This window comes from Rhinoderma darwinii, chromosome 9 (assembly GCF_050947455.1).
Source record: "Rhinoderma darwinii isolate aRhiDar2 chromosome 9, aRhiDar2.hap1, whole genome shotgun sequence".
NCBI classification, from domain to species: domain Eukaryota; kingdom Metazoa; phylum Chordata; class Amphibia; order Anura; family Rhinodermatidae; genus Rhinoderma; species Rhinoderma darwinii.
The window spans coordinates 85041088-85056586 of NC_134695.1; the positions used below are offsets into that span (position 1 = coordinate 85041088).

The 15499-nt window shown below is 41.8% G+C and overlaps 2 long non-coding RNA genes across 4 annotated transcripts in view; one reads left to right on the forward strand and one right to left on the reverse strand.

Moving 5' to 3' along the window:
* Nucleotides 1–15499, forward strand: part of LOC142661118 (uncharacterized) — a 246350-nt gene that overhangs the window by 201899 nt on the left and 28952 nt on the right. The window lies entirely within an intron of this gene.
* The window catches only part of LOC142661119 (uncharacterized), a 336310-nt gene continuing 329553 nt past the window's right edge, over nucleotides 8743–15499 (reverse strand). For all 3 annotated transcript variants that reach the window (XR_012850640.1, XR_012850638.1, XR_012850639.1), the window contains one exon: nucleotides 8743–10265. This is a non-coding gene — a long non-coding RNA (uncharacterized LOC142661119). The remainder of the gene's footprint in view (nucleotides 10266–15499) is intronic.

The following is a 15499-nucleotide window of genomic DNA, read 5'->3' on the forward strand; positions in this document are numbered from 1 at the left end:
ATTCCCTACTGTGTATTCAACTGGTGATATCTCCGGTTGTGTCACAGCTAGAACTGCGATGCTAGAGTCATATGAAAGACTGGAATCTCATCTTTGTTCACTGCTGTTCTAGGTGGTCCCCAGCCGGAGATATGACTATTTGAAGTGACCCCCCTTCGCTCCAGCCTCAGTCTCTCACACTGTGTGAAGCAGCTTCATGCTGATAGGACAGAGGCTGTGAGGTAGCTCCACCTCAGGAGAATCGCTGGTTGTGACGCCCTCTTGTCTAGTATGGCCTCAATTGCATATTTAGAAAAATGCTCTTAAATTAAAATAATAAACGTTTTGGGACACAATTTTTACTATTATTATCAGCGCCTATTAGATTAGTGAGGAGACAGGGCATCACTAAACTACTGACAGATCCTCTTTAAACACCCACATGCGTTTTGCCACGATTTTGCCATGTGGTTTTCGGCCTTGCGGCTATTGTGGGTGATGCACATTGAAGCCCTGGGAGAAAAAAATTCAAGAAAGAATTACCGATGACATTTTTGGAAGGTCTTTTTCTTAAACGTTTTTGACAAGTTGACTGGATGGATATAGCTTTTCTATCTCGTTCCCTATGAGATTCCACCCTGGGATTGAACTTTTGAAATGTATTTATTATAAAGAACAGGGGTGCAGACGGTATTTATTATCTCACAACAAAATTTTCACATACATTGTATTTAATAAACCAAAATTAGCTATGATAATATGCCTGGCAATATATTTACTGAAAATACAATGTATATTTTCCTTATTTTTTGTACCGCCCCCCCCCCCTCCATTTTTTTCATGGTATCCTTGTGACTCCATTTAACACATTAGAGAGACTTCTCCAGGAACAGACTGTAGTGTTTTAATATTGTGCGCTAACATTAATAGCTTTTCGATACCCTAAGCTTCTAAATAAGATCTTTGTAAATCAGTCTTTGCTGTGTATCTATCAACCCTAACAGAGAATTCAAATAAAATTAAGATTTGTCTGTCATGAGTTGTTGCATTGAGTAGCCCCAGGCAATGACGAAAGGAACTCTGAATATTCTGGGGGTTGATTAAGATTAATGAGCAAAGAAACTTTTCAGAGATGGATAAACAAGCATTTTGTTAGCTAATTTATTTGTTCTCCGTCTTATGGTGAGAAGAGGAAATTTTTTTTACCCTGTGCACTTTCGAAGTCATAATTTATAAAAGAGGCACAGAATATAAATAAGTACAATCACAAAAACCTTAACAAAATAGGCATCAGTGTAAAATGTTCTTTTAGGGTTTAGTAGCATAGTAACCCCTTAACTACGAGCAACGGATATATGCGTCGCAAGCAGGTGTAAGTTCCCACATAGCGACGGATATACCCCTCGCTCTGATCAGGTGGGTACTGCCAGTGTACCCACGCGATCAGCGGCAGGAGCACAGCTGTTACACACTGCCGGGCTTCTGCCCCAACTGCCGGAATCGAAGCGCGCGCCGATTCCGGCAGTTTAACTCATTAGATGCCGCTATCAATAGCGACAGCGGCATCTAATGTCTTTGACAGAGGGAGGGAGCTCCCGCTGCCACCCCATCGGCGACCCCGCAAAGAAATCGCAGGGTGCCGTCGGGTTTCCATGGCAGTCAGGGGCCTAACAAAGGCCCCAAGGTCTGCCTTCAGCAACTGCCTATTAGGCCATGCCAGAGACATGGCCTAATAGATTGCCTGTCCGTTTTACACTGACAGGCAATAATGCTTTGGTATACGAAGTATACCAAAGCATTATATAAGCAATCAGCAGATCGCATAGTGAAGTCCCTCTGGTGGGACAAAAAAAATAAAATAAAATTACAGTAAGGGTATGTGCACACACACTAATTACGTCCGTAATTGACGGACGTATTTCGGCCGCAAGTCCCGGACCGAACACAGTGCAGGGAGCCGGGCTCCTAGCATCATAGTTATGTACGATGCTAGGAGTCCCTGCCTCTCCGTGGAACTACTGTCCCGTACTGAAAACATGATTACAGTACGGGACAGTTGTCCTGCAGCGAGGCAGGGACTCCTAGCATCGTACATAAGTATGATGCTAGGAGCCCAGCTCCCTGCACTGTGTTCGGTCCGGGACTTGCGGCCGAAATACGTCCGTCAATTACGGACGTAATTAGTGTGTGTGCACATACCCTAAAAATAAAATAAAATCACTTTTTTTCCCCTAAAAAGTGGTTTTATTTAGTAAAAGTGTCAAAAGAAATAACACATACACATATATGGTATCCCCGCGATCGTAACGACTCAAACAATAATGTTAACGCATTAATTACACCGCCGGGTGAACGGTGTCCAAAAAAAACGCAAAAAACAATGGCAAAATTCCTTTTTTTCTCCCACTCCCATAAGTCCCATATACCCCAAAATTCTACCAATGAAAACTATACCTTGTCCCGCAAAAAACAAGGCCACATCGACGGAAAAATAAAAAAGTTACGGCTCTTGGAATGCGGCGATGCAAAAACAAGTAATTTTTTTTTTAAAAGTGATTTTATTTTGCAAACATAGGAAAACATAAAACCTTTACATAGTTGGTATCCCCATAATCGTGCCAACCCATAGAATAAAGGTAACGTGTTATCGCCGCATAGTGAACGGCGTAAATTTATAATGTGAAAATCAATGCTGGAATAGCTGTTTATTTTCAATTCTTTCCTAAAATAAAGTTAATAAAAGTTAATCAATATATTATATGCACCCAAAAAATGGTGCATTTGAAAAATACAACTCGTCCCGCAAAAAACAAGCCCTTATACGGCTATGTCGACGGAATAAAAAAAAGTTACGACTCTTAGAATGCAACAGTGAAAAAACAAAAAATAATCCTTGGTGATTAACGCGCAAAATGGCCTGGTCATAAGGGGTTAAAGGCGAATGACATATAATGGACACATCAGAGGATCACATTGGTGGAGGCCGTAGCATCAAGAACTATAAGGCCAGGATTTGCGGCCATAATATGGACGTTAAAATGCGGACGCATTACTGCCATCTGAATTGGGCCGAGATCTACTATTCCTTTTGGTCCAAAAAGACATATAATAGACTGCGTCTCCCAGACATGACGTGAAATTCATCCAGTTTTGTCTCATTGTTCACACTCATTGGTTTTAATTATTTGTCATTTTACATGTTTGTTGCCTCCGCTAATTGTAAAGTGCTGTGGAATATGCTGGTCCCATATAAATAAACCATCACATATTCAACAGAGATTTGCTTCTTTGTGCTGTAGTTGGGTGGTTGTTTGGGCTCATAGACTTCATTTCCTATATATCATGACATGTCACAACATTTGTTTTTTTTTATTAATTTTCCCTTTTGAATATGTGGGGTCTTTGAGGACTTAGCAAAATGATTACAAAAATAAATGGACATGCACCGTATAAGGTTCACACGGTGAAGATTTTGTCACAGATTTTCTGTGGTTCTTTGCACTGCAAAGATTGAATTCCCACGACATATCTACAAAAGATTTGACATGCTGCGGATTTAGAAATCAGCAGGACTTCCTCAATTCCGTGCAGATTGTTTCCCGCTACTTGTAGATTGGGTTTTGAAAACTCCATCCATATGCAGTGTATTGTAATTGTCATGCATTTTCAGTATGGAACCTCCTGAAGTCACGGTCCATATATAATCACCGACGTATACGTTTAACGTAACACATAGGATCTTATGTTGAAAAAACCAACTTAAATACGTGTTTTAAGCAGGACCCATCAGGATGGAACAGCATCGTCTACTACACTATTCCACCCTTCAAAAACAAGTATACTAGCCCGACTGAGGACAAAAGTACACTCTTTTGGCCTCCGTCAGGATAATAGAGTTTTCCAGACGTACACGCTAAACGTAGCTCAATGTGTGGAATAGGCCTAAGGGCTCATTCAGACGAGCGTGTTCCGCGTCTTTGTGCTGTCCGTTGAAATAACTGACAGCACACGGACCCGTGCAAGTCAATAGGGCTAATCAGACATGTATGATTTTTCACGCGAGTGTCCGTTGCGATAAACAAACTGCATGTCCTATTTTGGTCCGTTTTTGCGGACCATGTTGCCCATTGAATTCTATGGGTGTGTGAAAAACACGGACAGCACACGGACTACATCAGTAAAGAAATGCAGAGAAATGTAAAAACAAAAAGAAAAAGGAAGTGCTCGCAGAGCAGAATCACGGACGTGAAATACGGTCTGTTTTTTGCGCATGTAAATCGTACACCCCTGTGTGAAAGAATCCTAAGACTACATGCACACGTTGCGTATTTTGCTGCAGAAAATACGCAGCAAAACCGCAGGAAAGCGCAAGAAATTAGCAGGAAAAAACCTCATCTGAAGGTGCGTATTTTGATGCGTGTTTTTTTGGTGTGATTTTTACGGTTTCCTGCATACAGATGTAGCCATCTTTATCTTGACTTAACGCATTAAATATACAGTCAAGAAACAAACTTTACCTTTTTAATGGCTTTTGTTGTATGATATCACGCTGCAGCAAGTTATCAGAGTCAAGATAAAGATGGCTACATCCGTAAATAGCAGCATTTTCATGATGCGGGTTTTGCTGCGTATTAATCCAGAACACGGGGGAGAGAAGTCGCAAGCGGAGCTGCAAGATAAATTGACATGTTGCTCTTCCGAAAATAAGCACCGAGGGTCAATTTACGTGCGGGAATATACTGCAGCGTGTACACGAGATTCCCTGGAATCTCATTGCCAATGCTGGCACTGTATTACTCTGCGGCTTTGTCGCATGCAAATACGCGCGGCAAAACCGTGCCTAATACGCATCGTGTGCATTGACCCTAAGGGTATGTTCACACGGCCTATTTTCAGCCGTTTTTCGGGCCGTAAACGCCCTGAAAAACAGCTAACAATGCGGCAACTGAACGCCTCCAAACATCTTCCCATTTATTTCAATGGGAAAAACTGCGTTGTAAAAACGGTGCGTAAAAAAACGTCCGGTAAAAAAAGAAGTGCATGTCACTTCTTGAGCTGTTTTTGGGGATCTTTATCATTGACTCAATAGAAAAAACGCTCCAAAAATGGCCGTAAAAAACGCAAGTTGCTTAAAAAACGGCTGAAAATCAGAGGCTGTTTTCCCTTAAAAAAAACGTCTGAAAATACAGAGAAGTTTTCAAGTGTGTGAACATAGCCTAAGGCCTGATTCACACGAGCGCTGCGCATCTCGGACGTGAACAACTGCAGTTTTTCACGTCCGAGGTGCATCCGTGCTCAGCGCTGCGGGACGCGATGTCACGCATCTCCCATAGTTGAGAGTCTATGGAGGGATGCGTGATAAGACAGGACATGTCCTATTTTCCCACGGACCCTTCACACGGTCCGTTGAACCAACGGCTGTGTGAACGGCCACAGTGAATTACATAGGTCCGTGGGACGGCCGCTGTTTCAACGGCTGTCCTAAGAGGTATGTTTGTGAGCTGTGTCCAATCTGAATTGGCAGACTGCAACTCTGTGCTATACTTACAGTAAGTCCTCACAAGTATAAAATATCTTGGTACAGTTGTATGTTGCTACAAAACTCCTTTGTGTCTTCAAATATTCCTATATATTACAGATACCAGATACATATTAGGACAGATTTACAATGCACATGCTGTCTGCCACAATTACCTATTTTAGACACTTTTTGTGGCACGCTCGACTAGGGAGTGTGGCTTAGCGGGAAAGGGAGTGCGGTCTAGCAGAAAGAAGCTTGGTGTACAATGCACCAACATGCGCCAAAGTTTTCATAGCCATCATAAATAGCATATCATAGATGGGGCCCCTGTCAGAGATTCTGCATTGGGGTCCAGAAGTTTTCAGTTATGCCTCTGTATGTCTTTGTACCATGTACTTTAGGTTGACTGATCGCACTGATATTGTGTTTATAATAAAATAAACGTCTTATCGGTTGGCTGGTGACCTCCCAATCTTATGTCCTTTTATTTTTGAGGCTAGTAAAATGGACAGAGATCCACAGTCTGATAAACTTGAGATCTTGTCAACCAGAACATCCTTCGCATCCACTGCTGTTTCTTAATAGACGTAAAACCGCCTACTCAATAATCCCTCACTCGTCTTTCCTCTGTGTCTCTTCTTTTCATCGGTTTAGCCAGTTTGACGGCATGAAGTCAGAAGGGAGGTTATGATCTGAAAGTTCAGCCAAATGTTATCAGCTGTGGAGTCTTTGCTAAGGGAAAGGGTCTTTGAGCCCCTGTGACCGCAGCCAATAATAGCTGCACACCGCTGATAGCATCAACAGCTGTCAAAGATCCAGTCATTTGTGGCTCATCTGTAAACGTAAACACCTGTATCCAGTCAAGCTTTCAATGTGATCCCCTTCCTTTCCTATGATCTTGATTTGTTCCTTAAAGGTGCTGCCAGGATAATCTAAACTGCCAGCTGATTTATGAAGTGAGAGTCCTTCAAAAGTTTGGCAAAGCTTGAAGAATTGAGTGAGCCGAGTGTGGCACGCTTTTTGACACCGAGTTTCAAAATATCCTCTTAGCCGGCGTTCCAAGTCTGAACTGCCAGTAAATATGTAAAGCCCCTGTGTGTGTGGCAGCGCGTGTCACGTGGTGGGATGCAATACGTTTGTTTTGGATATGTCTTGTGATAAATTATACCAATGTGAGTCACAAACCTTTTGTCTCGAATGCCCTGACTGTACGGTTAAGTTATTGAGAAGGTCTGTCTAACATCAAACCGTGGAGTAGAGGTTGTCTCTCACTGCTGATACCTAGATCAAATAGTCGCTAAGAGAAAGTTATGAACAGCGACTCCTGAAACGACCAACCACTTTATACATTTAAGGAAAGTGTTTACCTTATCCCTTACCTTGTACTCTGGTTTATTATTGCTGAGTTATACAATGAGATAGCTTGACCGAAGAAACGGTAACGATGAGATTACCAAAAACAAAACATATCAAGCATATCGAGGCTGCTAACTCAATACTAAAATGGTTGTAAACAAATTACTTCTCTTTTCTTGGGGACTCTGGCAGAATTAGAAGCAAGGGGACCTGACCTAGTATTGGTGCCATCTTGTTGTGTCATTCGGAAGGAAAAGCCCTAATGTTTTGGAAACATTATCACACTTGGCACTTTTTGGGAAACCATTTTATATTGAAGCTATATTCTATTACCTTAAAAGCGAAATTACACTTATTTGCTTAGGCCCCATGCACACGACCATAAAAAATCTCCGTAATTGTGGACCGCAATACTGTCCGCAATTAGGGACCCGCCCGGTTCTATTGGCCGCGGACACCTTTCCGTATCGCTACGGATAGGTGTCCGTGCCATGCCGGGAATTATGGAGCATGTCCTACTTTTCGTTTTTTACGGGCCGTGCTCCTATACTTTGTGATTACGGACACGGCCGTGTGCATGAGGCCTTAGTCAGTACCCTTTGGCGCTTTCATGAAGAACCTGTAAAGTTGTTATACTCTATACATATAGCGTCAACCAGGATTGGACTGAAAATATCCTGAGTGTCTAGAGAAGCATGGACATTTTGATGGACTGATGTGAGACAGCTGATTAACTAGTGGTAGATATCTGTTGGCGGATTTGGAAAGGTGACTGGGTAAAGTGGGGTTCTCTATTCGAGGTATGAGAGAGGCCTATCTAGTTATACCTTGGACACTGTTAGTGCAGGATTGCTTCGTCTGCCTCTAAGGCTACATTCACACGAACGTATCGGATTCACGCACGTGAATCTGGTCCGTGTGTGTAGCGTTAGGCATCAGTGTGCTTTGCGAGTGGCATGTGTTATTCATGCACTCACAAAGCACATTTTTTTTCAATCTAATTGATGTGCAAATCACGCACCGCACACAGATGTGCATCAGTGTGCGGTGCGTGGTTTTCACGCACCCATTGACTTCAATGGGTGCGTAGGTGCGGGAAAACGCACCAATGTAGGACATGCAGTGAGTTTCTCGCTGCGTGAAAACTCACGCATGTGTGAATGGCCAATGGGTCCGTGTGCTGCGCGTGATTTTCATGCGCAGCACACTGATGTTGTTCGTGTGAATGGGCCCTAACCTGCTGCAGTCTACATGACATATAGTCAGGCACATCAGTTAGGCCCCATGCACACGACGATAGATTTCATCCATCCGAAAATATTGTCCATAAATACGGAATCGTAGTTATTTATAGTCATCCACATATACGGAACGATGTCCGTAAATACGGTCCATAGTGTATCCATAATGCATCCATATTTACGGATCCGTAAAATGAAAACCACAAATGATATGCAACATCTGAAAACCTGGCGTCGCCCAACAACACTACCGTAATTATGGATGGCTATGGGTGCACATCCGGAATTACGGAAGCGCCCATAGACTTTAACGGGGAGTCCGTGCCGTAATTACGGACAAAAAAAGGACATGTTCTATCATTTCTACAAACGGACAACCATATGTAAAAATATGGAAAGGTGTCCGTAGCCCATAGAAATTAATGGGTCCGTAATTACGGATGAAAAATACGGTCGTGTGCATGGGGCCTAACTGTTTAGCCGTTCTGTACCACCTCTGAATTGTACAAAGCTGTAATATGGCGCCCATAGACTTCTATAGGGGTTTATTGTATACCCAATATGTCTCCAACTACATACAGAGGTTTTATTTCTGTTTGACTTTGTATTAATCCAAAATAACAAAAATGTCCATACTCCAAAGGATGCTGTATTATGTTTTGAAAGTATTTATTGAAATATTGCTTTACAAAACAATACATATCCCTACGCAGGGGGACGAAATATACATAGTTAAATTAACAAAAGTTAAAAGGATGCTGTATTCTCAGCATTGCTTCTAAAGACTAATTCCCTAATATGGCGTTGTATGGAACACCTCACGGTGGCACACGGTGTCCTACGCCTCCCTACCACCTCCTGCCACGTTCATGAGGTCTTATCAGGAGAAAAAACACAATTCTACAATTAGCCAACTAACCTATCAACAATTATGGAGACTAGAGGTTCTTCCATTAAGCTACTGCTAAAGGAGTGGTCTCATCAGAAACAACCCCTTTCAGAATGCGACCCCTGGGGCGATCAGCTGATCACCCTGAGATCTGCTCCCGGCAAACAGCTGATTTTGCCTGAGGAAGCTGCAACCAGCCAGGTATTTCCCCTGCAGCCGTGTACCTGGCGTTCAGAGCGGCTCTCCGTCGTGGCTCATAGAGGGGTTCTGCGCGGGTTACCCCTCTCTGATGGCCATATGCCCTAAAAAGGCAAGGCCATTCTAAGAAAACGGTGACACTTCCTTTACTAAAAAGAAATGTACGTTCCACCCTGGATTACTGAGAGTGCCCTGACTGAGTGCAGGCAAAAATATGCCACGCTCCTTTTGAAGTAGGTGGTAATTTCTTTGCAGAAAACACAAAAGGGTAACGATCATGTTATTAAATACACAATGTTCCTGGCTGTTTTATCCACAGATTTGTCAGGCCGCAAGGATTTAGAGACATTTGTTTAAAAATAATGATCAGCTTGTGCCGCGTCCTATCACATGTAGATCCACATTGTTCAAACTGTGTTTGACAAAATAATGGTAATATTAATATTTTATTTAGCAATGTGTTTTTGTTGGACTCAAGCAGTGAAATACGGCCTGTCTGCCGCGCAGACGAGAGCAGCTACTTTCACCCAAAGTAATCGCCGTCGCTTCATAAAGACAAAGTGAAGGCTTTTATTGTTACTATGTAGTGGCACCTATATTTTTCTTCGTTCTTAGAGCAAATACATTTATAACTAAAAGATTTCCTATCAGTAAGGGATAAACACAGAGGAGACAGCGTTACTTTCAGTGCAGACAAATGGGCAGATGGTGTTTTCTCATAGTAAAGATGTGTATCTACATATAGAGAACAGCTGTACACGATCTGTCCATATCACAAGAATATTAAGTTACAGATAATTTTTTCCGGGTGTCTTTATATAGAGCTTTAGTGATTATTTTTAAAGAATCTCTGTTATCCATTTCTCTTTCTCGGCCATATGTATTGCAGACAGCAGATTGCAGGATCATTTCATTCTTTCATGTTTTCCAGCCTGACTCGCTTTGTTTGGATCTTATCTGAAGACAAAGCCTGTATTCTTGCAGGAAGAGTTTTGTGGATGACGGATCATTCAGGTTGCACTGTACATTGTTGACTCAAGAGCTTTCAATCGGAAGTGAGGGATTGCCAGTCAAATGCTCCCTATTAAAACATAAAATAATACATATGTAAACATAATTACAACGTATTTTTATTCATGTGCAAGGTTGTACGTAGCATAGAGACAGCCCATGCAGCTGCTATGGGTCCCATAGACAGAGGAGGCCTAGGCCAGGTTGGTGCCATCTCTTTTCTAATGGATGGCAAGAACCTATGCAGGACTCCGCTCTCCATAAAGTCTCCTCTGTTTGCAAACATGAGGAATTGACCCACGATCATGGTAACGGTGTAGAGGGGGTAAACAAGCACCAGGCCCTTCTGTCCAGAGGGGCAATACCCTGCACCATAATGGAGAGCCCTTTTTGATTTTTCGCTATTTCCCGTCTTTGACCACCACTGGATAGAGAGATATGCACTTGCATTGCATAGCTGTAGGGAGGGCCCCCAGAATATTTTCATCGGGTGGGCCTAAGTTACCCAGTGTGACACAGTCTTGGACTATGGGAACAGTCCCTTAATATTATATCCCATTAATAATAATCCAGCGGTAAACTAGATTTTACTCTACAGAAGCAAAAATATCCCTTTTAGATGCAAAAGGGTTAATTTTCCATGTCCTATCTACTTACTTTTCAGAATTTCTCAATTAGCCCCAGTGTGGAGCAGAAGTGTCTGTGATTCCAGGAGACTCAATCTAGTGTACTCTATACAGCAACTGAACCTGCGGGGCTGATCCAAACCTCCCCTTCCTGCATTATACTTTTCAGACTCCAGAGCTTGAAAGAACGTTAAGAGTTTTAATGCCAGCATGCAACAAGACTAGCGGCTCATAATTTCTGATAATAGCTGATAAATTCAATTACGGGAATGTCTCTGTGGGGACTAAAACATAAGGTGCCAAGGTTAGCCTAGCAAAGGGGTCATTATCGCCTGACTAATAGCAAAATGCCTGTACAGAGAAACGGTTCCTACAATGTCAGTGTTGGGGGGGACGAGATTGAATATATAAAAATAATAGACTGCAATGATTTCAGCTATTTTCATGTTGTGGTTTACATTTTAGTTTTTATTAGAAAATTACAAGACAAACAATTGACCGTATAAGTGATAGCCATTGGTAGCAATGATACGCTTCAAACGCATCATAAATAGGTTGAACATTTTTCCAACCAAGTCACAAATAGAATGATTGTCACCGCCAGCCCAACGATTATTATTCAGATGAAAAAAAATAATGTCCAACATTTACTAAAACTGATGTTTGTTTTTTTTTTTTACGCCAGAGAGAAGGTTTTACGCCAAGGTGAAGGCGGTCGTTAGAGAGATTGGGGCCAAACTTATTAAGACGCTTGCCTCTAAGTCAATTTGATTCATTTTGACCTCACAAACAGCCAAAAATCAAATCTTCACCTGATATAAACAGATATATATTTGTACCTTTTTTCACCGAATTTACATAAATTTAACTTAACCCTTTCGCTGTCACAACTAATTTCACACTTTTTACCATACACAAATAATGCCACCCAGCATTTTATACTCCTGGGCACCTTCATGCAAGTTTGTATCAAAACTTAAACAATGTGAAAAAAATGCACAAAAGGTCATGTTTGTGAGTAAAAGTCTGACCCAAGCAGAGCCTGAGGAACACAGCACCTAAACATTTTAAAGATTAAGAGAATATGATGTGCGGTTCATAAAGCCACTTATCTCTACATCTTCACAAAATCATCAAAACTGAAGAGACCAAAAATCCCTGCAATCCAGATGCCAGTAAACATCCGAGTCACAGAGTCAACATTCTAATTCGGCAAAGGGTGTCATTAGATGTGCAACTACTCCTAAATGTGACCGTCAGGGAGCACGTATCCTTTCTTATTGGTTAAAGGGGCGATAACCTGAAGAGAAGTTCCTGAATCACCCCCCTGAGGTCACTGGAGGCTGTACAGGGCTAGAGATGACCACAACAGGCTGGGAGCTTTCTTCCTGCAGTCACTTGCAGCTCGCCCTCCCTTACATACAACCAAGTAGTAAAACTTTTCATCTTGCTTTCTATTTCCAAACTAGTGCTGCACCCCGAATAATACAGCTTTGAACCATTCGTGTCAAAGCTGACATTCTGGGTTTAAGTCTTAAACTTTAAGATGATACCAAGATCTAAGCCTTAGGCCCCATGCACACGACCGCAAAAACAGACCCATTCACTTCCATTGAACGCGGACACCTTTCCGTATCGCTACGGATGGGTGTCCGTGCCGTAGAAATGTTCAGAAAATTATAGATTCAATTATATCCGTTCTTTTGCATTTTGCGGGCCGTGCTCCCCTACTTTGTAGGGGAGCACGGCCTGAAAATGCGGGTGGCAGTGGGCGGCCGGTCGTGCTCACAATCGCGGGCCGTCATTACGGGCTCGGCCTTGTGCATGGGGGCGGAGTGTCACCAGCAAGCGACCTGCAAATCGCGGGCCGTGGCCATTATTTGCTATGAGCCTGGACCGCAGAACACGGCCGTAATAAGACATGTCCGTTCTTTCTGCGGTCCGGGCTCCTGGGCCATGCAAAAGCACGTTCGTGTGCATGGGGCCTAATATTGTAGTCTCGACAAGGGTTTAAAGTTATGACTTATTACATACATCCTTGGCAGTGAAAGGGTTAAACTGCACCTCCTTGGAGAACACGCCTACTTTTCAATGCGTCTAATTTCCAATTTTTTGCGGTCGCGGTTTACACCGTCGTAAACCGTTTTATAATTCCTGAATTATCTGTACGTCTCTGGCGAGATCCTAACCAGCTGTACTCGATACGACTTTGTGCTACTTCTATCTGGATTTGTTGTATTTTTACTCTCATTTTGCACCAGACATTTTTACTAAATTTGGCAAAACTTGCTAATTGCTCTATTTGCAAAGTCTTTTTTTAATACCTGAAGACATTTTAGTACTATGCACAAATCAACGCAAGGGGGGGGAATAAAATTTTAAAAAAATGACACCTTGCACATGGCTTGCCCTTTAACAACCTTATTAAATTTCTTTATTAGTGTCTAAGAAGGAAGAATCTGGCTGTATTCATTATCATCAACCGTTCAATATGATGGTCTTCATTAACCTATTAATGCGTGTCTGGCACAATTAGATCAGATATCAAGTTGATCAATAATCTTATTGCAGATGAAACATCTATACACCGAAGTGATGGGCTTGAACCTGGTCGGGGTGGGGTGTAATATAATGATGAGATTAAACTAATTGCACCACAGCTCTCCTAGGCCGAACACACAATGAAATATGTCTTTCTGCTCTGACAGAATATATTGTGGCATTTGTTTAAATGTCAGTTTTTTCTGTTTTAATGAACATCCTGATCATATTAAAGGGTTGCAACACTTTTTGTCACCTCATTTGTATTTATTTGTACAAATAGAAACTGATTGCTTGGGGACAAGAGAACTTCAAGTATGGTGGTCCAGCTTAAAGGGAATGTCTGGTTAAGAAACCCAGCCAGACATTTCCCCTGCAGCGGTCACTGTAGGGAAAATCTAGTATTTGGCCATTCAAACGAATGGCCGTCCATGCAATAGTATTCCCCAACCTGTGGATCTCCATCTTTTGCAACACTACAACTCCCAGAATGTCCTGACAGCCATCGGCTGGGAGTTACTGTTTTGCAACAGTTGGAGAACGCTGATGTAATACATAGATGGCTTGTGTCCGTCAGATTGGGAACGGTTCTCCGTTATGACTCATAGAGGGGGTTCCCGAGCAGTGGACTATTTTCTAAGGCGTCCACATGCCCTATTAGGGGTTGTCTTCATGAGAAACGGCATAAAACACAATACACCCCTATTATAAGCATCACTCCCTATATGAGAAGTGCAACCCAACTGCAGAGCAGAGTAGATGCAGAGAAATTATATTCTCCGAGGCTTCCCTTGGCCCACAGGCCATTATACAACATTGTGCTCCACAATACGGGCTGCCATAAATGCTCTATTGTCAGAATAATACCTCATAAAAGAAGATTTGTGAACCTTGGCTAAAATCTAGAAAAAGATGCTTAGCAGGATGGGCAAAGTGACCAAGACTTATTTTATAGTAGGTGATTTTTTTTCTGCATGGTTGATGGATTGGAAACTTGGGTGAGTTTTGCTTATCTTTGCCCATGACATCATGTCTAAGACCATAGAGGTTATTATAACAAAGAGGAACTCGGCTTATAGTTGGTAGGATAATGACTGACCAGTAATGATGTTTCTCAAATCCCAAGTCCACAATCATTGTTTTATTTAATTAGGTCGATTTTCAGTACACTTTGTTTTGGTTAAATAAAACCAAAAATTAATTTGGGCAACTTGTAGTGTGTGAAGGCCGCCAGGGAACGTAAAGATCTCTCCAGTCCGATAATATAAACACATCTTCATTGGCCTTCCAGCCTCCTCGCAGTCGTTCATTGTGAGATCAATACAACTTCCAGATCTTCACTAAAAGAGCTTCGACAAGCAGCTCGTCTAGGGCCAAGAACAAAGTCTGCTCATTGATTTCCTGGCCTCATGTAACCCATTTACCTATTCAGCTAGTACGTTACAGAAGGTGTAGAGGTTATTAAAACCTATGCAAGTAACAATGCAAGTAAGTTAAGAGAGATTTCCCGTACCTCTCACATTTGTGACTTCATCTTCCAGACAATACATTTATATGAAGAATACAAACCGTACAAGAGGACGCAACACATAAGAATCCTTTCATTACATTATTATAGATGTTACTTTCATATTGAACACTGGCAATAAATGGAATAGATTATAACTATATAATATATACAAAGTAAAAAAGAAACAACTTGAGAAAGACCCTATTGGGGTTGAAATGTTGCAAGTTCATTCTTGATGAATAAACAAGTACACCATTTTTTTCATCAGTGCTGCGGTTGTTTCTTTTTTGACTTTGGATAAGTTCCCTTGGACCAGGGACCATTTTTACTGCATGCACCACCCACTGTTTTCTAGTATGCTGGTAGTGCTGCTAAATATCTATAATTTTATATAATATATATACCGTCTAATTCTTTTAATTTGGCATCTGATAATCCAAACATTCTGGTAGTCTATCAGTTATAATATATATATAATCCAGGATATCTCAAGACCAGAAAGAAAGGTAACCAGTTACGACACTACGTTACATTACACAGTTACTGTATAGCCACCTACCACAATAAACATAAAAATGGTTTGTAGGGATAATTCTCTCCTGGCAAAATCTATACACGGTCGAGATT